Consider the following 25,591-nt stretch of genomic DNA (forward strand, 5'->3'; position numbering starts at 1 on the left):
GCTTTTCCATAAACCATTTTATAAGGCGACATACCCATGGGATTTTTATAAGCAGTTCTATAAGCCCATAGTGCGTCCTTCAATTTAATAGCCCAGTTCTTTCTAGTTTTATTAACAGTCTTTTGCAAGATAGACTTAATCTCTCTATTTGATAGTTCTACTTGCCCACTAGTTTGAGGATGATAAGCGAAAGCAATTCTATGATTAATACCATACTTAGCAAGAGTTTTTCTAAAACCTCCATGAATAAAATGAGAACCTCCATCAGTCATAATATATCTAGGTACTCCAAATCTAGGAAAAATAATATCTAAAAGCATTTTTAAAGAAGTCTCACCATCAGCACTTTTTGTGGGTATAGCTTCTACCCATTTAGTAACATAATCAACAGCGACAAGTATATGAGTGTTACCTTCTGAAGAAGGGAAAGGACCCATGAAGTCAAATCCCCAACAATCAAATGGTTCAATAACAAGAGTATAATTCATAGGCATTTCATTGCGTCTGGAGATATTACCAACCCTTTGACATTCATCACAGGATAAAATAAACTTTCTTGCATCTTTGAAGAGAGTTGGCCAATAAAAACCTGATTGTAGAACCTTTTGTGTAGTTCTATCTCCGGCGTGATGTCCTCCATAAGCACTACCATGACATTTACTCAATATCTCTTGTTGTTCATACTCAGGAACACATCTTCGCATAATACCATCCACTCCTTCTTTATATATGTGTGGGTCATCCCAAAAATAATGCCTCAAGTCATAAAAGAATTTCCTCCTTTGCTGAGCTGAAAAGGTTGGAGGCAAGTACTTGGATACAATAAAGTTAGCATAATCAGCGTACCAAGGGTTGTCTCGCGAACTCACCTTTATTACAGCCAATTGTTCATTTGGAAAACTATCATTAACAGGAACAAGATCATAAGCAATATTTTCCAATCTAGACAAATTATCAGCAACAGGATTATCAGCACCTTTCCTATCTACAATATGTAAATCAAATTCTTGCAAAAGAATTACCCATCTAATAAGCCTCGGCTTAGCATCTTTCTTTGTCATAAGGTATCTAATTGCAGCATGATCAGTATGAATAGTAACTTTTGAATCAACGATATAAGATCTAAACTTGTCACAAGCAAAGACTACAGCTAACAATTCTTTTTCAGTAGTAGCATAATTTCTTTGAGCAGCATCAAGAGTTTTACTAGCATAATGAATAACATTCAGTTTTTTATCTACTCGCTGTCCAAGAACAGCGCCTACAGCAAAATCACTAGCATCACACATAATTTCAAATGGTAAGTTTCAATCAGGAGGTTCAACTATAGGGGCAGTTGTTAAGGCTTTCTTTAGAGTTTCAAAAGCTTCCTTACAATCATCATCAAAAACAAAAGGTACATCTTTTTGAAGAAGATTAGTAAGAGGCTTTGAAATCTTAGAGAAGTCTTTAATAAATCTCCTATAAAACCCAGCATGACCAAGAACACTACGAATACCTTTAACATCCCTTGGATAGGGCATATTCTCAATGGCTTCAACTTTAGCTCTATCAACTTCAATACCTCTCTCGGAAATTTTATGTCCCAATACAATCCCTTCATTAACCATAAAGTGGCATTTCTCCCAATTAATAACAAGGTTAGTTTCTTCACATCTCTGCAAAACTTTATCAAGGTTCCGCAAGCAACTATCAAAAGAATTCCCATAGACAGAAAAATCATCCATGAATACCTCTACAATACTCTCACAAAAGCCATGAAAAATAGCAGACATGCATCTTTGAAAAGTAGCAGGAGCATTACATAAACCAAAAGGCATACGTCTATAAGCATAAGTTCCATAGGGACAAGTGAAAGTGGTTTTCTCTTGATCTTTAGTTTTAACAGCAATTTGGGAAAACCCAGAATAACCATCAAGAAAGCAAAAATGAGTATTTTTAGACAACCTTTCTAGCATTTGATCAATAAATGGTAAAGGGTAATGATCTTTCTTAGTAACTTTATTAACTTTTCAAAAATCAATGCACATTCTATACCCTACAACTACTCTTTGAGGGATGAGCTCATCATTATCATTAGGTAAAATAGTCATTCCTCCTTTCTTAGGAACACAATGCACAGGACTAACCCATCTACTATCAGCAATAGGATATATAATATCAGCTTCAAGGAGTCTTAATACCTCATTTCTTACCACATCCTTCATCTTAGGAATTAGACGACGCTGAGGTTCAACAACAGGCTTCGCATCATCTTCCATGTTAATGGCGTGTTGGCAAATAGAGGGAGAAATCCCCTTCAAGTCATCAAGAGTGTAGCCAATAGCACCTCGGTGTTTCTTCAATATTTCCAATAACCTTTCTTCCTCAAACTCTGAAAGCTTAGAACTAATAATAACAGGATATATTTTATTATCATCAATATGAGCATATTTAAGATTATCAGGCAATGGTTTTAAATCAAAGACAGGATCTTCCTTTGGTGGTGGTGTTGTACCCAGATCTTCCACCGGTAAATCATGCTTAAGAATAGGTTGACGAAGGAAAATTTCATCAAGCTCATCTCTTTCTTCCCTAAAAACTTCACTCTCACTATTCTCCAAATGTTGCTGCAAAGGATTACTAGGAGCAAGAGCAATAGATGCACATTGTTCAACTTTAAAATCATTATTAGGCAAATCAGCTTTATAAGGAGTTTTGGTAAATTTAGAGAAGTTAAACTCATAAGATTCACCAGCAAATTTAGTCAAAATTTTCTCTTTCTTACAATCTATAATAGCTCCACAAGTATTTAGAAAAGGTCTACCAAAAATGATAGGACAATATTTACTAGCAGCAGAACCAAGTACCAAAAAGTCAGCAGGATATTTAATCTTACCACATAGAACTTCCACATCTCGAATAATACCAATAGGAGAGATAGTTTCTCTATTAGCCAGCCGAATAACCACATCAATATCTTCAAGTTCACAAGAACCAATTTTATGCATGATCTCCGTGTAAAGCTCATAAGGAATAACACTAATACTTGCACCAATATCACATAAACCATAATAACAATGATCACCAATTCTAACAGATAGCATAGGAACACTAGCTTTCCTAGACTTATTAGGATGCGAAACAATATTAGAGGCATCTTCACAGAAAATAATATGACCATCCTCCACATTTTCAGTCACAAGATCTTTAACAATTGCAACAGCAGGTTCAACTTTTATTTGTTCTTCAGGTTCTATAGGTTTCTTTTCACTTTTATGAACCGCACTATTTATAACAGAGTACTCCTTCATTTTAGCAGGGAAAGGAGTTTTTTCAATATAAGCTTCAGGAATAACATGATCAACAGTTTCAATTACAACACATTTGTTTATAGATGAATCTATTTTATCTTTATACGGTTCATGATACTTATCAAAATTCTTCTTAGGCAATTCATAATGAGAGGCAAAAGCTTTATAAAGATTTGCAACGACTTGAGAATCAAGACCATAAGTAGCACTAATATTACGAAATTTATCAGTATCCATAAAAACTTCAATGCATTTATAATCAAAGTTTATACCTGACTCTCTATCTTTGTCGTTCTCCCATCCTTCAGTATTCTCCTGGATCCGATCAAGAAGGTCCCTTTTAAACTCTTCTTTGTTGCGTGTAAATGATCCAGAACAAGAAGTATCCAGCAAGGTCTTGTCTTGAAAAGAAAGTCTTGCATAGAAATTATCAATAATAACATTACCGGGAAGCTCATGAATGGGGCATTTGAGCATTAAAGACTTCAATCTCCCCCATGCTTGGGCAATGCTTTCTCCATCATGAGGCTAGAAATTATATATGCGGTTCCGATCTTTGTGAATTTCACTTGGAGGATAGAATTTGGAATAAAATAAAGGCACAATGTCCTCCCAATCAATAGAATCCCTATTCTTCAGCAATTTATACCAGTGCGCTGCTTTACCAGACAGCGATATAGAGAATAGTTTCTTTCTAACTTCATCCATAGCAATACCTGCACATTTGAATAACCCGCATAATTCATGTAAAAACAGTAAATGATCACCAGGATGGACAGTTCCATCCCCTTCATAGCGGTTATCCATAACACGTTCAATAGTTTTCATAGGTATTTTATATGGTATTACTTCCTCACCTGGCGCCTCATCCACTACCTTTGCAGTAGTAGTAGATTTCCCAAATAAACACTCAAGAGAAGATCTCTCCCTAATGAGTTATAGCAGCAGGCAGAAATAAAATCAGCACAAACAGTAGAAATTTCCCTTACCAATTCCACTTACCAATAGCGCTTCACTCCCCGGCAACGGCGCCAGAAAATAGTCTTGATGACCCACAAGTATAGGGGGTGTATCGTAGTATCTTCGATAAGTAAGAATGTCGATCCCAACGAGGAGCAGAAGGTGTTGACAAGCAGTTTCGATGAAGGATTCACTGTAAATGCTCACAGACAAGTATTCAGGGGGTTTTGATGTAACAGATGAATAAAGTACGAGTAAGTAAAGTGCGAGAGTAACAATTGCAGCGAGTGGCCCAATCTTTTTTAGCACAAAGGACAAGCCGGTTTGTTTACTTATAATGACCAAACGTTCTTGAGGACACACGGGATTTTAGTCTAGTGCTTTCGCTTCATACAGCTGATTAATCTTCATTGTTTTGATAAGTATTGTGTGGGTGAACCTATGCTAATGTACTGCCCTTCCTAGGACTAATACATACTTGTGATTATACCCCTTGCAAGCATCCGCAAATACAAGAAAGTAATTAAGATAAATCTAACCACAGCCTTAAACTCTGAGATCCTGCGATCCCTCCTGCATCGATATACCAACGGGGGCTCAGGTTTCTGTCACTCCGGCAACCCCGCAATTGGCAAACGAGTACAAGATCCATTCCCCTAGGCCCATAAAGGTGAAGTGTCGTGTAGTCGACGTTCACACGACACCACTAGAAGAATAACACCACAACTTAAATATCATAACATTGAATACTACTCAACCATGATTCACTACTAACATTTAGACTTCACCCATGTCCTCAAGAACTAAACGAACTACTCACGAGACATCATATGGAACATGATCAGAGGTGATATGATAATGAATAACAATCTGAACATAAACCTTGGTTCAATGGTTTCACTCAATAGCATCAATAACAAGTGGAAATCAACACCGGGAGAGTTTCCCCTATCAAACAATCAAGATCAAACCCAAATTGTTACAGCGGTAACGGTGTGCAGCGGTGGAGATGGCGGTGATGATGATGATGATGGTGATGATATGGAGATGATGTCCAGCTCGATGACGGTGACGATGGCGTCGATTTCCCCCTCCGGGAGGGAATTTCCCCGGCAGATCTCAGCCTGCCGAAGAGCTCTTTTCTCTCTGGTGTTCTCCGCCCCGCAGAGGCGGCTGTGACTCTTCGCGACTATCCTCTGTGGCTTAGGTTTTCGGGACGAAGGCGTACGCGAAGAAAAGGAGGCGAGAGAGGGTTGTGGGCCCCCTCCGGACAGGGCGGCGCAGCCAGGCCTTGGGCCGCGCCGGCCTATGAGGTGGGCCCACCTCGGGTCCCCTCGGCTCCCCCTTCTGGCTCCCTTCGTCTTCTGGAAAAATAGGATTTTTCATATAATTTCCGTCAACTGCTGATCTTCCGAAATATTGCATCCTGACGGTGCTTTTTCCAGCAGAATCCTGGCTCCGGTGCGCGATCCCCAAATAATCATGAAACATGCAAAATAGATGAAATAACATAAGTATCATCTCTAAATATGAAATATATCAATGAATAACAGCAAATTATGATATAAAATAGTGATGCAAATTGGACGTATCACACTCCGTCCTCATTAAGCAGCTTAAAGAGCCATTTCCTCAATAAACATTTGTTCTTGAGTTAGAGTACCTCAATACCTCAGCCTCCTCGATCTTTGGGCCGACAAACAATATTTCATTTTGTGAGCCTATATTTCCTCTTATTTTCTTCAGACTGCCAGAAAAATCTAGATCTATAGAAATCCATTTGTTTCCTTACCCCAAATGGTATCTCTAGAAAGGATAACATGAACATAGGTAAGCTGGTTAAAACTGAATTAATAAGGACAAGTCTATCTCCATAAGATAGTAATTTTCCTTTCCAGCAACCCAATTTATTTTCAAACCTTGTCTGAACCGAGTACCAATCAGAGTTCCTGAGTTTTCTGTATTGTATAGGAATGCCCAAGTATCTAAAGGGAAGGGATCCAACATCACATCCAAAAATCTGCTTATACTAATCCACATCATCCTTTGCCTTACCAAAACATAAAAGCTCAATTTTGTGAAAATTAATTATAAGTCCCGAAAGTTCTTCAAAGATACATAAAATTAACTTCATATTTAAAGCTTTGAGGAGGTCATGTTCCAAAAAAAAAAGGATTGTATCATCGGCATACTGTAATATAGAGAGGCCACCCTCAACAAGATGAGGAATAAGCCCCCCAACTTGACCATCATCTTTTGCTCGTTCAATTAATATGGCAAGCATATCAACTACAATATTGAAAAACATTGGGGATAAAGGGTCCCCTTGTCGCAACCCTTTCTTCGTTTGAAAAATGACCAGCATCATCATTTACCTTCACTCCAACACTCCCCCCTTGCACGAACTGCTGAACTAATTTACACCATTCTGTGGCAAAACCTTTCATTCTCAAAGTTTGTTGTAAAAAGGACCACTTAACTTTATCATACGCTTTTTCGAAATCAATCTTAAACAACACCCCATCTAATTTCTTACTTTGTAGCTCATGAATCGTTTCATGAAGAATGACTACCCCTTCTAATATTTTTCGACCCGGCATAAAGGTTGTTTGTGTTGGTTTGATAACCTTTGGGGCAATCCCCGTTATTCGATTTATTCCTGCCTTAGTAAATATTTTGAAACATACATTTAAGAGGCAAATAGATCTATATTGTTGTATTTGTACCACATCCTCTTTCTTGGGTAGTAAAGTAATACGCCAAAATTAAGTTTGTAAAGGGGCAAATCCCCTCCACTCAACTGATTAAAAAGCGCCATTAAGTCAAACTTTATTATTTCCCAATTTTTTTGATAAACTCCGCCGGAAATCCATCAGGTCCGGGAGCTTTATTATGTTCCATCTGTGAGATTGCCTCAAAGACCTCCTCTTCAGTAAAAGGAATTATTAAAATCTCATTTTCATCCGGTGAAATCTGTGGAATGTCATGCACCACCTCTTCCACTAAAGAAATATTACTTGGAACCGGTGCCCCAAATAATTTTTTATAGAATTCGGTGATATAAACCATAAGATTATCCTCCCCAATAATTGTTCCTTCTTGTTGTTACAATTGAAAAAAATTCTTTTTCCGATGTTTATCATATGCTTAACTTTCGCTCTTTAAGCCGGTTGCAACTGAGATTTGATAACATTATCTAACTACACAGAATTTACCACGCCCTTTATAAATAACCACAAGGACCAATGACAGTAAGCGCTAGCCTAAATTCTATATTTGTGGTCTATGCCATGTAATCAATTTCCAAAAATAATCACAGCACTCCATGGTGGAGACAAGACAGTAGCCAGTTGGATGACTGATCAATACAAAACTTGTATTGGGAAGAAGAAGTGATTTATAGTTTTATCTTGATGTTAAACTATGCATTTAACATTCCTCTGGAAGGATACATGAATGGATGATGTTTGTCTCTTCCATACAGACATACACGTACTCGCGGTAGTGAAGGGCTGGACGCCTCGACGGTTGTTCTGCTCTCTATCGTCTATATCTCAGTTATTTCGGTTAACTGATAGTAAAAATCAAATTCGTTATTACAAATTCGGTTTCTGACAATTACCAACCGAAATTAGTTTTGGTTGTTTCGGTTAACTGACAGTAAAAGCCAAATTAATTATTACAAATTCAGTTTCTCACAATTAGCTTGGTTTTGGTGAAATTGGTTTCGGTTCCTGTTAGTTCGGAACACCGAAACTCAATACGTTAGCCAAGAGGGTGGCTGCATGCGACTAGGGCCGTAGCGATCTGCCATCTATTTAATTCTGCGCAGAGTAAGTTTCAATTTTTAAAACATATATTTTATGTAAAGTTAATTTTTTTGAAACTTACATGGGAAAATGTACAGTTTTTATTTTTTTCTACAGGTAACAAATTGCCTATTTAAGTTTTAGATTTCGTACACATGCTGTGTACCAATATTTTTTCAGAATTTTTTGAAGTCTAAAATTACAAGTTAAAGAATACGTTGACTTTTTACCACATGCTTCACCTTCACATGGGTGTCTTTCTATTGCCTGCCATATCGTTGGTTCTACGGAATTCCTACTAATTTACTCAATTTGTTAATTATCTCTTTCCAGGGTCGTCGCTATACATGAAATAATTCATCTTTACGTAATGATGACGTTTTTTCCATGTTATCATGCTAACGAGATAACGAACGCACATGCCGGATGAGCTATATATTTGAGACATGATCGGGAGTCTGAAATGCACCATACATATGTTTGCTGTGCAAATGGCGCCACATCAGCGAGCAGCCCGCCACTACACCCAAAATGATGAGATCGCTACACCGACAGAAGACATCAGGAGCGACGAGCTCATGCTGGACCTGAGCAAGTATATCCTGCTCCTGGCAACGCTGGTAGCAACGGTGACATACGCGGCAGGGTTCACCCCGCCAGGCGGCGTCTGGCAGGAAACGGATGACGCGGCCGGCCACGTCGCCGGCGACTCAATCATCCGGAATTCCGGACCACCAACAACGGCCGGTACCTGGTGTTCTACTACTGCAACGCCACCGCCTTCGCCTCCTCTCTCGTGGTCATCGTCCTCGTCCACCTGCTCACCCTCCTGCACGAGAGGAAAGGTAACCACATGAGGAGCATTAAGCCATTGCAGGCGGTCATGGTGTTGGACCTGGTGAGCGTCATGGGGGCCTACGCCGCCGGCACCTGCCGGGACAAGACCACCACCATCTACACCTTGGTGCTAGTGGGTGTCTTATTGGTCTGCCTCGTCGTTCAGATGGCGCCGGCCTCGTTTTCGGTATGTCAGAAACTGCAAGTCTACTCCAGGTCCAGCAGCGGCACTAACGTTGATAAACGGCTCCGGAAGGTCTTGATGCTGCTCGCGACGTTTGCGGTGAGCGTCACCTACGTGGCCGGGATGAGCACACCGGGTGGCTTCTGGGACGCCGGGAGCGGCCACCCCCCCGGCCACGCGATCCTCAAGGATGGCCACGGCGCCCGCCTGACGGTGTTCCTGTGCTTCAACACCGCTGCGTTCGTCGCGTCGATACTAATCATCGTGCTGCTACTGGACAAGAAGGCTCTTGCCAATGAGGCCTACGGCTGCATCACCGTCGCGCTGATCAGCCTCGTCGGCGCGTACACCGCCGGCAGCTGCAGGGAGACGGACACCACCGTGTATGTCTCCAGCCTGGTTGGTGCCGTCCTGATATTCATTATATTCCTCCAAGTTGCAGTTGTTAAAGGTTGGATCGAAGCCGCAAAGACAAGATGCTTTCCCAACAAAACCTCCAAAACAATATCCCCCGGTTCTCCGCCAGTAATTTTGCCAATAATAACAAGTCAACCTCCAGGGGCAGGGAGTAATGACAGGTTTAACTACACCTTCTTCTTCTTCCTCCTCCTATTCACCATGCACATTCCCGTTTGTTGCGACTAACCTATGTTCCTTTCTATGCAATTACTAGCAAGACAGTGGAAGTGGACAAGGCCAGCTCCCTTGTTCTATTGCGCGCCACTCTTGCAGCAACCATCACTTACCAAGCGGGGCTGAGCCCGCCGGGCGGCGTTTGGCCAGAGAATGCAGACGGCCACATGGCCGGCGACCCGATCCTGCTGACCACGAACCCTGGGCGATTCAAGGTGTTCTTCTACTCCAACTCCATCGCCTTCGTGGCATCCTTGGTCGCCATCATCTTGGTCCACAGCAAGCCTCTTCTCCAGACCCACGTGCTGGAGGCGGCTATGATACTGGACTTGTTTGGCCTCATCGGTGCCTATGCCGCTGGCAGCTGCCGGGACGTCAGCAGCTCCATCTACGCCATGGCCTTGGCGGGTGCCGTGCTGGTCTACGTGGTGATCCATGTCGTATTCTTCACCCTGGACAAAACCGACACCATGACCGGCCCGGAGAAGGAGGTGGTTGAGAAGAGGCGCAAGCGGCTGCTCCTCTTCGCGGTCCTCGCCGCCACCATCACTTACCAAGCCGGCTTGACTCCTCCGGGCGGCTTCCGGCTGCAGGACGATGGTGACCGTGCAGATGCAGGTGACCCGGTCCTCTTGTACAACTCTCCCCCACCGCTACACCGCATTCTTCTACTGCAACTCGGTGAGCTTCATGTTGTCCATCGCCCTCATCATACTACTCGTCAACCCACATCTATACAGGCCCGCCATAAGAAGCTATGCGCTCTCTATTTGCTCCGGGGCGGGCATGTTTGCTCTCATGGGGGCCTATGCTGCCGGAAGCACACAACATCTCAGAACATCCATCTACGTCTTCGTCTTGGTGGTGGTGGTCATGCTTGTAATAGCTGGAGTGGTCCTCTATAGTGAGAAGGACAGAAATGGAAGCACCCACGTCGGTGATCCGAAGCCACTGAATGGCGACCTCCAAGGGAAGAAGAAGCACGCTGAGCGCAAATACCTTATGATTCTAGGGATCCTTGTGGCGAGTGTCACCTACCAGGCTGGTCTGAGTCCACCTGGGGGAACTTGGCAGAGCAACAGCGACTGGTACAGTGCAGGCAATCCGATCTTGCATGACAACAGGAGGTCCCAGTACCTTGCTTTCTTCTACTGCAACTCCACCTCCTTCGTGGCCTCCATTGTCGTCATCGTCCTGCTGCTGCCGCAATGGCGGAATGGCAATGAGTTGTCTCTCAAGGTAATGAAGACGGTCATTTTCCTCGATCTGCTCGCCCTCCTGGGGGCATATGCAGGCGGCTCCAGCAGGGGGTGGAAGACCTCGGTCTATGTTGTGGCGCTGATCATCGCCGTGCTGGCCTACGTGCTGATCCATATAATGCTGGCATTTTCGTGTTGTCGTACTGGTACTGATGTTGTCAGTCCCCGGGACAACAATAATGTTGGCGATCAAGGAATTGCTCCTCCACCACATGAGCAAATCAACGTGGGGACTGAGGCACCTGGATTATCAGTCCATACTAGAGTCATGTAAAAGTGCTGGATGTCATTCCTGTACGGTCCATAAACTGCCAAAACCTAGGACTGTTGCTCTTTTTGTATATTTATTTTCAAGTACGTACCCACCTTGATCAACTGGTATGCTCAATTTCTCACTCTCTATTTTTGGAGAAGGGGGAATGCCCCTGTTTCCCCCTCTTGCTAGATTTGTAATTTACTTGATGTAACTGGATTACTCTAAATCCCTAATCTAGCACCTCTCAATTTCAATCCTACAATTTGCATGTTAAATTAGGCCCTGTTTTTTTTTAGTTCACCTAGGTTTTGTTAAACGAGTTGTACTCTAGAAGGTTCTGTTATATATCTGGTTCTTGTACTCTACGAAATAGTTAGAGATAGATACTGATTGTGTTCGGTATAGATAGATAAACACCGAGGCTGTTCGGTTGTTAAGATTGTATAAACTGTATTCTGTTGTTATGCCATGTGGCTATATATATGAGATCATGCGGCAGCCCTAGAGGCACAGCCGAAACCAAAACCAATCTACATATTCTCATATGGTATCAGAGCTTTCTTCCTCCACCATGTCAAGCTCTTCATCGACAGCCCCTGCCCCGATCTCTGCACCACAATCTGGCTCGGTGACGGAGAAGCTCGGTGGGGATAACTTCCCGCTATGGAAGGCGCAGGTGATGCCGCCTCTGCGGGAGCGCCAGCTGACTGGCTTCCTCGATGGCAGAGCAAAGATGCCGTCTGAGGTGATCGACGTTGAAGTCGAGAACGAGAAGGGCGCGAAGGAGACGCAGGTCGTCCCCAACCCTGCGTATGCCGCGTGGGTAGCCCAGGACCAGCAGGTCCTTGGATTCCTCCTGTCTTCTCTCACGAGAGGAGTCCTGATCCAAGTGTCGTCCCTGGAACACTCATCCGAGGTGTGGGCGGCACTCACCGCAATGTACTCGTCGCAGTCACGAGCGCAGGTCATGCAGATCCGTATGCAGCTTGCGAGCACCCAGAAGCGGGAGATGCGCGTCTCGGAGTACTTCGCGCGCATGAGGAGCCTCGGCGACGCCATGGTGTCCGCCGGGAAGAAGATGGACGACGACGACCTGGCGGCATACATCCTTGCCGGGCTTGACGCGGAGTGGAATCCGCTCGTCACGTCCATGACCACGAGGGCTGACACGGTCTCCCTCTCTGAGCTCTATGCTCATCTGCTGAATTTCGAGACTCGCCTCGACGTCCAGAACGGCGGGGCGCCTGGAGCAGGTGCTGGCTCCTTCAGCTACGGTGGTGGCGGACCTCCAGGAGGCGCGGGCGGCGTCTCCTCCGTCAACCTGGCTTCACGCGGTGGTGGCCGCTCAGGCTATCGTGGCGGCGGTCGCGGTGGCGGCCGTGGACGCGGCGATGGTGGACGCGGTGGTGGCAATGGGGGCGGCAACTTCAACAACAACTCTGCGCGCCCCAACAGCCAGCAACCGTTCGACGCCAACGGCAATCCTCGTCCTCAGTGCCAGGTGTGCGGCAAGTACGGGCACACGGCGATCAAGTGCTGGAAGCGCTTCAACAAGGACTACAATGGTGAAGAAAAGCCGGCCGGATCAGGCTCGGTATCTGCCTACGGGATTGATACCAACTGGTATCTCGACACGGGCGCCACCGACCACGTCACCGGGGAGCTAGAGAAGCTCACCGTGCGTGACAGGTACCACGGCCACGAGCAGATCCACGCTGCAAATGGATCAGGTATGGATATCAGTCACATTGGTCATGCTATTATTCGTACCCCTTGTGAAAAACATCTTCAATTAAAGAATATTCTTCATTCTCCTCAAGCATCAAAAAGCCTTGTTTCTGCCCACAAATTAGCATGTGATAACGATGCCTTTGTCGAAATTCACCCCTATAATTTCTTTGTCAAGGAGCAGGGCACGAGAAAAACCATTCTTCAAGGTAGATGTCGTGGAGGTCTCTATCCTTTTTCGTCGAGCGTTTCTTCCTCGACAAAGCAAGCTTTTGGAGTCAATAAACCATCGACCGCTCGGTGGCATAGTCGATTAGGGCATCCCTCGTATGAGATTGTTCAGCGAGTCCTTAGCCAAAATAAACTTCCTTCTTCAAAGGATAATTCATCAGATTTTGTTTGTGATGCGTGTCAAAAGGGGAAGAGTCATCAACTCCCCTATCCAAAGTCTAGTAGTGTGTCAAGTGCTCCCTTAGAGCTCATTTTCTCCGATGTGTGGGGTCATGCTTGTACTTCATTTGGAGGGTACAAGTATTATGTAAGCTTCGTTGATGATTATAGCAAGTTTACATGGATCTATCTTCTCAAAAATAAATCAGATGTTTTTGCTCGTTTTCATGACTTCCAAAATCATGTTGAACGTCTCTTTGATAAAAAGATCATTGCTCTCCAGTCAGATTGGGGAGGGGAGTATCACAAACTTAATCAATTCTTCCAACGCATAGGGATAGAACATCATGTTTCCTGCCCACATGCTCACCAACAAAATGGCTCCGCCGAGCGAAAACATCGTCACATCGTGGAAGTAGGCTTGTCTCTTTTAGCTCATGCTAGTATGCCTTTGAAATTTTGGGATGAAGCCTTCCTTACTGCCACTTTTCTTATCAATCGTGTTCCCAGCAAAGTAATCAACCATGACACACCACTAGAACGTCTATTCAAGAGAAAACCAGAATACTCCTTTCTTCGCACGTTTGGATGTGCATGTTGGCCCAATTTGCGACCATACAACTCCCATAAACTCCAATTTCGTTCTGTTCGATGTGCCTTTTTGGGTTACAGTAACCTACACAAAGGATACAAGTGTCTAGAAATTTCAAGTGGTCGCATCTATATCTCACGTGACGTGATTTTTGACGAACACGTTTTTCCGTTTGCTGAATTAAACCCAAATGCTGGCGCACGACTACGTGCAGAAATCTCGCTTCTGCCCACCCATCTCCTTCCTCCTACACGTTTTGATCAAGGGGGAGAATTAATAGATGATCTTTTGGCTGCTAATCCTGCTAATTCTGCTTCTGGAGATTTTTCTGGTACACAGGATGGGGTACACGGAGCAGGAGCACCTGGAGCGGCACAGAGGATCCAGGCGGTACGGACTCCTGGGTCGAGACAAAATCTTCCGCAGAGCCTGCATGTGCTGACGGAGCGGACGGGGATCCCGTGTGCGCTGCGGAGTCGTGTGGCGCGGACGCGGCCGAAGAGGAAGCCGCAGAAGATCCACTCCCTGCGCCTGGAGAGGACCCAGGGTCGGTAGTGTGGGCAGTCGCGTCACCCGACCGTGCCGTGGCCCGCGTGGCGTCTGACTGCGTGGATGTTGATTCCCCTGCCAGATCCTCGACAGGATCCCCCTCGGGATCCACGCAGTCAGACGCCACGCGGGCCACGGCACGGTCGGGTGACGCGACTGCCCACACTACCGACCCTGGGTCCTCTCCAGGCGCAGGGAGTGGATCTTCTGCGGCTTCCTCTTCGGCCGCGTCCGCGCCACACGACTCCGCAGCGCACACGGGATCCCCGTCCGCTCCGTCAGCACATGCAGGCTCTGCGGAAGATTTTGTCTCGACCCAGGAGTCCGTACCGCCTGGATCCTCTGTGCCGCTTCAGCCTGTGCGTCGGCCTGTGACCAGACTGCAGAACAAGATTCAAAAACCGGTAAAACTACTTGATGGCATGATTCGGTATGCTAATCTTTGTGAAACTGGTGAACCTAAGAATACTGCAGAAGCTTTTGAGCATTCAAATTGGAAGAAGGCCATGCATGAAGAATACTCGGCCCTTATGAGGAATAATACATGGCATCTTGTGCCGGCAAAGCAAGGGAAAAATATAATTGATTGTAAGTGGGTTTACAAGATCAAAAGGAGATCAGATGGCACGATTGATCGCTATAAGGCAAGGCTGGTGGCGAAAGGCTTCAAGCAGCGTTACGGAATTGACTACGAGGACACATTTAGTCCCGTGGTGAAGATTGCTACAATTCGGCTTGTGCTGTCCATTGCAGTATCTAGAGGATGGGCACTACGACAGCTTGATGTACAGAATGTGTTCTTGCACGGCGTTCTGGAGGAAGAGGTTTACATGAGGCAGCCACCTGGTTTTGAAAAAGGAGAAGGTTTGATTTGCAAACTTGATAAGGCACTATATGGCCTCAAGCAAGCTCCAAGGGCATGGTATGCTAGGTTGAGCACTAAGCTTCAGCATCTTGGTTTTACTCCTTCCAAGGCAGACACGTCATTATTTTTCCTTGCCAGGCCTGAAGTCACTATGTTTATTCTTGTCTATGTTGATGACATAATAGTGGCCAGTTCAGTTCCTTCAGCTGTTGATGCACTTCTGAAACAATTAAGGGATGACTTTGCTCTAAAGGATTTAGGTGATTTGCACTATTTCTTGGGCATAGAGGTGAAGAAGGCAAGTGATGGCATAACTCTTTCGCAAGGGAGGTATACAGCAGATTTGCTCAAACGTGTTGGGATGAGCAATTGCAAGGCAGTTACATCACCTATGTCTTCATCAGATAAAATTTCTGCACATGAAGGAACACTGTTACAGCTTGAAGATATTACTAAATACAGAAGTGTGGTTGGAGCTCTCCAATATCTCACAATGACACGGCCAGATATTTCTTATTCGGTAAATAAGGTGTGCCAATTTTTGCATGCGCCAACTAGTGTGCATTGGGCGGCTGTGAAAAGGATTATCAGATATCTGAAGTATACCATGAATCTTGGTATGCAGATTCGGCGGTCATCTTCGTTGCTTGTGAGTGCATTCTCCGATGCGGATTGGGCCGGGTGCCCTGATGATCGTCGCTCCACAGGAGGGTTTGCTGTCTTCTTTGGTCCAAATTTGATTTCATGGAGTGCACGAAAGCAAGCGACAGTTTCTCGCTCTAGCACGGAGGCAGAATATAAGTCATTGGCTAATGCAACGGCAGAGGTTATTTGGGTACAGTCCATTCTTAGAGAAATTGGAGTACCACAGCCCAAGGTAGCGTGTCTATGGTGTGACAATCTTGGAGCGACCTATCTAGCTGCCAATCCGATCTTTCATGCTAGAACCAAGCACATCGAGGTAGACTTTCATTTTGTTCGGGAACGTGTGGCGAACAGGTTATTGGATGTGCGGTTTATTCCTTCTGGAGACCAGGTAGCAGACGGGTTTACAAAGCCCCTACCGGTAAAGCAACTCGAAGTGTTCAAACGTCATCTCAATCTGATGAGCTGTGTTTGAGGGGGCGTGTTAAACGAGTTGTACTCTAGAAGGTTCTGTTATATATCTGGTTCTTGTACTCTACGAAATAGTTAGAGATAGATACTGATTGTGTTCGGTATAGATAGATAAACACCGAGGCTGTTCGGTTGTTAAGATTGTATAAACTGTATTCTGTTGTTATGCCATGTGGCTATATATATGAGATCATGCGGCAGCCCTAGAGGCACAGCCGAAACCAAAACCAATCTACATATTCTCATAGGTTTGTCATGATACATCTTTACGTTCAGCCTTATGTTTATGCAATAAACGATCATTCTAGGTAATCCTGGTGCCATCACATGCAACATACTGAGAATCACTACAAGATGAGGACTTGAGGGAAATATTTGACAAGAATGTAGTGACCAATGTGCTTGCTAGGGTTCCTCCATCATCAAAGGTTCAAGCTTCTCAGCCTACAGTCAACATTGAAGATGTTGATGTTTCAGGTTGCGAGGGTGAAGATGATACACATGTTACACCATGGGCGGAGCTACATATGCGTTGCATGGTGCACATGCACCATGGTGAAAATATTTTTTCAACTGATTATGTTAAAGAAATGGCAGTGTGCACCAGGTTAGCTCAATATAAGTGCACCAGGGATGATGATTTCACACTGAAATCAAGCTAAACGAGGTCATTTTTTCTTATTTTTGCACCTAGCCTGTTGTAGTGCACCAGGTCATTTTTTTCTAGCTCCGCCCCTGATTGCATCTCAGGAGTAGAAAGAAGAGAGGATACCCATATACACCTAGTCCATCAACTACACCAAGGGTTGGTGTTGAGCGCTCCTCTAGATTGGACCGTTTGATCAACTTGTTTGAAAAGAAGGAGAAACATAAGGACGATGAGAAGAGTAGGAAGATGGATGAGGATGAAAAGAGTAGAAATTCCATGACATCTCCTGGTCGTCCTAATGACAGGAAGGAGATTAGAAGGATGGTGACTTCAATAATTCGGGATGGAGCTAAGCATGGGAGTGATGAGTATTTCTATGCCACAAATCTGTTTATTATACATGAATATTGTGATGTATTCACTTGTTTGGGGGAGGAAGCTACTCCTAGCCAGAGGCTTGATTGGATTAGGAGGACATGGGAGCAGCATAACAAGAAGTAGTGTGTACACTAATGGCCGTCCTAATGACAAGCAGGAGATTAGAAGGATGGTGAGTTCCGCAATTTTGAGGTGGGGGGACCTAGCGGCAGTGATTAGGGTTCCACCGAGTCGGCCCTGGAGGATCAATGCGAGGGTCGGGAACAGTTACAGTCCTAAAAAATTCATGGCATGGTACGTTGGTCTGGGATGAAATGGGGAAATTTTAGTTGCATGGGAAGGTTTGAAATTCATAGGAAGTTGTGATATTCATGACCCTTAATATATGACATGTATCTATGATTGATTTGTCATGCAACTTACAGCGTCCATATAAGTTCATAGCTTACTCAGGCTGCGTAGTTGATTTTGTTAATGTGTGGTACAATGGTGGAAGGACAAATCTTGAGTTATTTTCTTGCATTTCATATTTATTCTTTTGAAACAAAACAACGCAGAAACCAAAGAATGGACGATGATCAATGAATTGTTGATAGGAGGAGTATTTGCTATGGTTCAGTTGGCACACACAACGAGGCTCTAATATGCAGTGATAGTGATGAATAAATTCCACAACCTTAGAAAGAGAAGATAAGGTAATATGGTATTTATATAAGCAAGCCGATATCTCTCATAGTTCCCATTTGAAAAGGCTTGTCCTCTTGCTTTGTCAACAATTGCAAGTAGCCAATTACTTCGATAATATGTTTGGCATCAAGAATTAGCCAAAATTGTCTACAACTTCTTTTACTCATACATGCCATTCATATTATTTTTACCTCAAAACTTTGCTTGGCCTACAACTTTCTACTGTAATTTACCTTGTTTATTTAGATGTTTTGTGTTGACAGTGGCATGTAACGATGTACGATCACAACCCTGAACCAATTCATAACAGAGCAACACAACTACAAACAAAGTCATAAGAGAACAACACAAATATTGACAACAAATGATAAACTACCTAACAGGGGCTTGCATGATCATTGCAAAAGTGGATCACAAGTTGATCCTACACTACTATGGTGTTATCCTACCACCACAACAAAAGTGGGTGTTATCCTAACACCGCAGTTAACCATCACATGAGGGGTTAGTATATACCACCGCATCATAGTTACAAAAGGGGGCCATCTGAAGTCTTTCATCCCTAGCTACAACCGAAATGTACATAATCATCATCAAGTTCATCACCTCCATGCATGCATCTCCTCACCCACGCCCTCAAGGGCACCACTACAGGTTGTAATGGTACTTGGCAAGGTAGTTCCTTAGCCAAAGGATGCGGTCTGGGTCGTTCAAGCCCACAAAGCTGGAACCCTAGGCCTTGTGGTCGACGAGGTGGCCCAGCACCGCCATGAGATCCTCTTCGGTGAAGCCAACCATATCCATGACCGTCTGGTACAGCTGATGGTGCATGTCTATGGGATTTTTGTCCCGGATGGCCTGTGTGACGTCCTTCACAGCAAAACTCATGTTGGTGAAGGCCACCAGCTCGTCGTCGGCGAAGGCACCTCCCTTCCTCTTGTCGGCGTTCGCCCTATCAGGCGCGTCAGCAGCCTTGTCAGGTGGCCCATCGAGGATGACCGTGTTAGACTCCTAAGTGTCATCATCCTCAGCTGAAGTCGCAACTGGAGCCGTGCCTAGGAGCTCACTTGATCCCATGGCGTACTTGCCGGTGGCGAGGCCGAAGGAAAAGACGGCATGCGCATTGATACGTCCATTTTGCATCACTATTTTATATCATAATTTACTGTTATTCATTGATATATTTCATATTTAGAGGTAATAATTATGTTATTTCATCTATTTTGCATGTTTCATGATTTTTGGAGGATCGCGCACCGGAGTCAGGATTCTGCTGGAAAAAGCGCCGTCAGAATGCAATATTTCGGAAGATCAACAATTGACGGAATTTATATGAAAAATCCTATTTTTCCAGAAGACGAAGGGAGCCAAAAGAGGGAGCCGAGGAGGGCCGCCATGGGCCCCCCTCACAGGTCGGCGCGGGCCCTGCCCTGGTCGCGCCGCCATGTGGGGAGGGGGCCCACAACCCCCTCTGGCCCCCTCTCCTTCGCGTACTTCTTCGTCCCGAAAACCTAAGCTCCAGAGGATAGTCGCGAGGAGTCACAGCCGCCTCTGCGGGGCGGAAAACACCAGAGAGAAAAGAGCTCTCCGGCAGGCTGAAATCTGCCGGGGAAATTCCCTCCCGGAGGGGGAAATCAACGCCATCGTTACCGACATTGAGTTGGACATCATCTCCATCACCATCGTCATCATCTCCATCATCATCACCGCCATCTCCACCGCTGCACCTCGTCACCGCTGTAACAATTAGGGTTGGATCTTGATTGTTTGATAGGGGAAACTCTCCCGGTATTGATTTCTACTTGTTATTGATGCTATTGAGTGAAACCATTGAACCAAGGTTTATGTTCAGATTGTTATTCATCATCATATCACCTCTGATCATGTTCCATATGATGTCTCGTGAGTAGTTCGTTTAGTTCTTGAGGACATGGGTGAAGTCTAAATGTTAGTAGTGAATTATGTTGGGTAATATTCAATGTTATGATATTTAAGTTGTGGTGTTATTCTTCTAGTGGTGTCATGTGAACGTCGACTACATGATACTTCACCTTTATGGGCCTGGGGGAATACATCTTGTACTCGTTTGCCAATTGCGGGGTTGCCGGAGTGACAGAAACCTAAACCCCCGTTGGTATATCGATGCAGGAGGGATAGCAGGATCTCAGAGTTTAAGGCTGTGGTTAGATTTATCTTAATTACTTTCTTGTAGTTGCAGATGCTTGCAAGGGGTATAATCACAAGTATGTATTAGTCCTAGGAAGGGCGGTGCATTAGCATAGGTTCACCCACACAACACTTATCAAAACAATGAAGATTAATCAGCTATATGAGTTTAAAGCACTCAGACTAAATTCCCGTGTGTCCTCAAGAACGTTTGGTCATTATAAGTAAACAAACCGGCTTGTCCTTTGTGCTAAAAAGGATTGGGCCACTCGCTGCAATTATTTCTCTCGCACTTTACTTACTCGTACTTTATTCATCTGCTACACTAAAACCCCCTGAATACTTGTCTGTGAGCATTTACAGTGAATCCTTCATCGAAACTGCTTGTCAACACCTTCTGCTCCTCGTTGGGATCGACATTCTTACTTATCGAAAATACTAGAAGGTGTTGACAAGCAGTTTCGATGAAGGATTCACTGTAAATGCTCACAGACAAGTATTCAGGGGGTTTTAGTGTAGCAGATGAATAAAGTACGAGTAAGTAAAGTGCGAGAGAAATAATTGCAGCGAGTGGCCCAATCCTTTTTAGCACAAAGGACAAGCCGGTTTGTTTACTTATAATGACCAAACGTTCTTGAGGACGCACGGGAATTTAGTCTAGTGCTTTCGCTTCATATAGCTGATTAATCTTCATTGTTTTGATAAGTGTTGTGTGGATGAACCTATGCTAATGCACCGCCCTTCCTAGGACTAATACATACTTGTGATTATACCCCTTGCAAGCATCCGCAACTACAAGAAAGTAATTAAGATAAATCTAACCACAGCCTTAAACTCTGAGATCCTGCTATCCCTCCTGCATCGATATACCAACGGGGGTTTAGGTTTCTGTCACTCCGGCAACCCCGCAATTGGCAAACGAGTACAAGATGTATTCCCCTAGGCCCATAAAGGTGAAGTATCATGTAGTCGACGTTCACATGACACCACTAGAAGAATAACACCACAACTTAAATATCATAACATTGAATATTACCCAACATAATTCACTACTAACATTTAGACTTCACCCATGTCCTCAAGAACTAAACGAACTACTCACGAGACATCATATGGAACATGATCAGAGGTGATATGATGATGAATAACAATCTGAACATAAACCTTGGTTCAATGGTTTCACTCAATAGCATCAATAACAAGTAGAAATCAATACCGGGAGAGTTTCCCCTATCAAACAATCAAGATCCAACCCTAATTGTTACAGCGGTGACGAGGTGCAGCGGTGGAGATGGCGGTGATGATGATGGAGATGATGACGATGGTGATGGAGATGATGTCCAGCTCGATGTCGGTGACGATGGCGTCGATTTCCCCCTCCGGGAGGGAATTTCCCCGGCAGATTTCAGCCTGCCGGAGAGCTCTTTTCTCTCTGGTGTTTTCCGCCCCGCAGAGGCGGCTGTGACTCCTCGCGACTATCCTCTGGAGCTTAGGTTTTCGGGATGAAGAAGTACGCAAAGGAGAGGAGGCCAGAGGGGGCTGTGGGCCCCCTCCCTACATGGCGGCGCTGCCAGGGCAGGGCCCGCGCCGACCTGTGAGGGGGGCCCATGGCGGCCCTCCTTGGCTCCCCCTTTTGGCTCCCTTCGTCTTCTGGAAAAATAGGATTTTTCATATAAATTCCGTCAATTGTTGATCTTCTGAAATATTGCATTCTGACGACGCTTTTTCCAAAGAATCCCGACCCTAAGCGCGATCCTCCAAAAATCATGAAACATGCAAAATAGATGAAATAACATAAGTATTACCTCTAAATATGAAATATATCAATGAATAACAGTAAATTATGATATAAAATAGTGATGCAAAATGGACGTATCAACTCCCCCCAAGCTTAGACTTCGCTTGTCCCTGCTTAACCGAACTCTAAACAGGACCACATGTTTATGGAGTGAAGAGTCGATAAATAAAATACGGACAATAAGCATCATATTCATTCACACAAGACATTCTAGTGAACAACTTCCTCATATAATTCGTCTTGAAACAAGTAGAAGGTAATCACAAATAAAGGTGCATAAGAGATCATAATTGGTGATGGCAAACTTCGTTCTTGGTCAGAGAATAATTAACAGATTATGTTAAAGCTTATATGGCACAACTTGCATACTCAATCATAATAGTCTCCTCACAATCATCGATAGCTTTCAAAGCTATATTCATTCAGATAAAACTTGTACTAAACAAGGAAGAGTAAAAGACATGATGAAATAGATCACAATATAGATGGTTTGATCACAACAACTCAAATGCTTGCTTAAGATGGAGGGAAATAGGTTTACCAACTCAACATAAAGTAAAAGACAGGCCCTTCGCAGAGGGAAGCAGGGATTAAATCATGTGCTAGAGCTTCTTCAAATTTTTTAAATCATATAGAGTATAAAAGTAAAGTTTTGAGAGGTTTTGTTATTGTCAACGAATGGTAGCGGGTACTCTAACCCTCTTGCCAGACAGACTCTCAAAGAGCGGCTCCCATAAAGTTTTATTTTTTTGGTTGGCACTCCTTCCAACCTTTGCTTTCACAAACCATGGCTAACTGAATCCTCGGGTGCCTGCCAACAATCTCATACCGTGAAGGAGTGCCTTTTCATTTTAGTTTTATTTAGTTGACACTCCTCCCCACCTTTGCTTTCTCAAGCCATGGCTAACCGAATCCTCGGGTGCCTTCCAACAATCACATACCGTGGAGGAGTGTCTATTTGTAAAATTATGAAAGTTAATTAATTGGGGCTGGGAACCCCGTTGCCAGCTCTTTGTGCAAAATTATTGGATAAGTGGATGAAGCCACTAGTCTATTGGTGAAAGTTGCCCAACAAGATTGAAAGATAAACACCACATACTTCCTCATGAGCTATAAAACATTGACACAAATAAGGAATGATAAATTTTGAATTGTTTAAAGGTAGCACATGAAGTATTTACTTGGAATGGCAGGAAATACCACGTAGTGGGTAGTTATGGTGGACACAAATGGCATAGGTCACTACAAGAAAAGTTGCCATGGCCGACGAAGTTGAAGTCGCGCCGTGGTTGCTGGTGTACCATGGCCGACGATTTTGGGTCCCTCCGTGGTGCATGTCAAAACTTTTTTTTTCTCGTTTTTGAGGCCACCTAGCCCGACGAAAGCGGCCAAAACGTCGCGTATGGTGGCCCGGGACGTGGTGCATCTCGAAATCTCGGGTTCGCCGGCCGAGTCAACGCAAATCCGCATCGCCGAGGGATGTAGGGCCCAGATGGCAGCCTCTCTGGCATTGTTTTTTTTCTCGATCGCGCCATCTCGTTCAAACGTTCTCCGATCGAGCCGTTTACGATGCAGGATCATGGGTCCCGCATGTCATCCTCTATGAACCAAAATTCTTTCTATTCTTGGATTTTTTTTGACCCCCTGATTGAAGGGTAAATCCATGTTCTTTTGATAACTTGCCGCCTTGGAAACGTTGAGACCGCTGCTGCTAAATGGGACCCGCATGTCATCCTCTATGTGCAATCAACTTTCTTTTCTTGGAGTTTTTTTTGGCACCTCATATTTGGTCACTTGCCTTTTTTTTTCGATCCCCTGCCGCCTCTCAAACGGTGATACCGCTGCTGCTAAATGGGACCCGCATGTCATCCTCTATGTACTATAAAACTTTCTTTTCTTGGATTTTTTTTGGCACCTCATATTTGGTCACTTGCCTTTTTTTTTCGATCCCCTGCCGCCTCTCAAACGGTGATACCGCTGCTGCTAAATGGGACCCGCATGTCATCCTCTATGTACTATAAAACTTTCTTTTCTTGGATTTTTTTTTGGCACCTCATATTTGGGCACTTGCCTTTTTCTTTTGATCCCCTGCCGCCTCTCAAACGGTGATACCGCTGCTGCTAAATGGGACCCGCATGTCATCCTCTATGTACTATAAAACTTTCTTTTCTTGGATTATTTTTGGCACCTCATATTCGTTCACTTGCCTTTTTCTTTCGATCCCCTGCCGCCTCTCAAACAGTGAGACCGCTGCAGCTAAATGGGACCCGCATGTCATCCTCTATGAGCAATCAACTTTCTTTTCTTGGAGTTTTTTTTGGCACCTCATATTTGGGCACTTGCCTTTTTCTTTCGATCTCATGCCACGTTTGAAACGTTGAGGAACCTGCAGGCTCATGGGACCCGCATGTCATCCTCTATGTGCTATAAAAGTTCATTTTCTTGGTTTTTTTCACCCTACGATTTTTGGCAATTTCTTTTTCTTTTGAACCCCCGCCGCCTCTCAAACGGTGATACCGCTGTTTTGCTAAATGGGACCCGCATGTCATCCTCTATGTACTATAAAACTTTCTTTTCTTGAATTATTTTTGGCTCCTCATATTTGGTCACTTGCCTTTTTCTTTCGATCTCATGCCACGTTTGAAACGTTGAGGAACCTGTTGGCTCATGGGACCCGCATGTCATCCTCTATGTGCTATAAAAGTTTCTTTTCTTGAATTATTTTTGGCTCCTCATATTTTTTCACTTGCCTTTTTCTTTCGATCTCATGCCACGTTTGAAACGTTGAGGAACTCGCCGGCTCATGGGACCCGCATGTCATCCTCTAGGTGCTCTCAAAGTTTCCTTTGATGGATTTTTTTTCACCCTCTGATATTTGGCTTGCCTTTTTTATTTTGCTCGCCGGCGCGCTTTGATACGTTTAGTTAGCTGTTGGGTCATGGGACCCGCATGTCATCCTCTATGTCCATCAACTTTCTTTTCTTGGATTTTTTCACCCCTAATTACTAGCTACTTTCTTTTTCTTTTGATCTCAAGCCGCATTACAAACATTGAGACCGCTGGCAAAATGGGACCCAGATGTCATCCTCTATGTACAATAAATCTTGAATTATTTTTGGCTCCTGATATTTGGTCACTTGCCTTTTTCTTTCGATCTCATGCCACGTTTGAAACGTTGAGGAACCTGCAGGCTCATGGGTCCCGCATGTCATCCTCTACGAACAATAAAAGTTTCCTTTCTTGGAGTTATTTTTGACCCCTAATTTCTGGCTATTTGCCTTTTTCTTTTGATCTCCTGCCCCCTTTGAAACGATGAGGACGCTGTTGGCAGGTCGGTCCCACATGTCATCCTCTATGAACAATAAAAGTTTCCTTTGGTGGATTTATTTTTGACCCCTAATAAATTTCTGGCTATTTCCTTTTTTTCTTTTGATCCCCTGCC

General features: G+C 44.2%; 1 non-coding gene and 1 pseudogene across 1 annotated transcript; both read left to right on the plus strand.

The window, feature by feature from the left end:
• Positions 1 to 8,555: 8,555 nt before the first annotated feature.
• On the plus strand, positions 8,556 to 11,414 carry LOC127330809 (uncharacterized; annotated as a pseudogene).
• Positions 11,415 to 12,306: 892 nt separating this feature from the next.
• Positions 12,307 to 12,445, plus strand: LOC127337286 (small nucleolar RNA Z247). Its single transcript, XR_007873701.1, has one exon. It is a non-coding gene; the product is annotated as a small nucleolar RNA Z247 (small nucleolar RNA).
• Positions 12,446 to 25,591: the final 13,146 nt, after the last annotated feature.

This window comes from Lolium perenne, chromosome 2 (genome assembly GCF_019359855.2).
Source record: "Lolium perenne isolate Kyuss_39 chromosome 2, Kyuss_2.0, whole genome shotgun sequence".
NCBI lineage: Eukaryota > Viridiplantae > Streptophyta > Magnoliopsida > Poales > Poaceae > Lolium > Lolium perenne.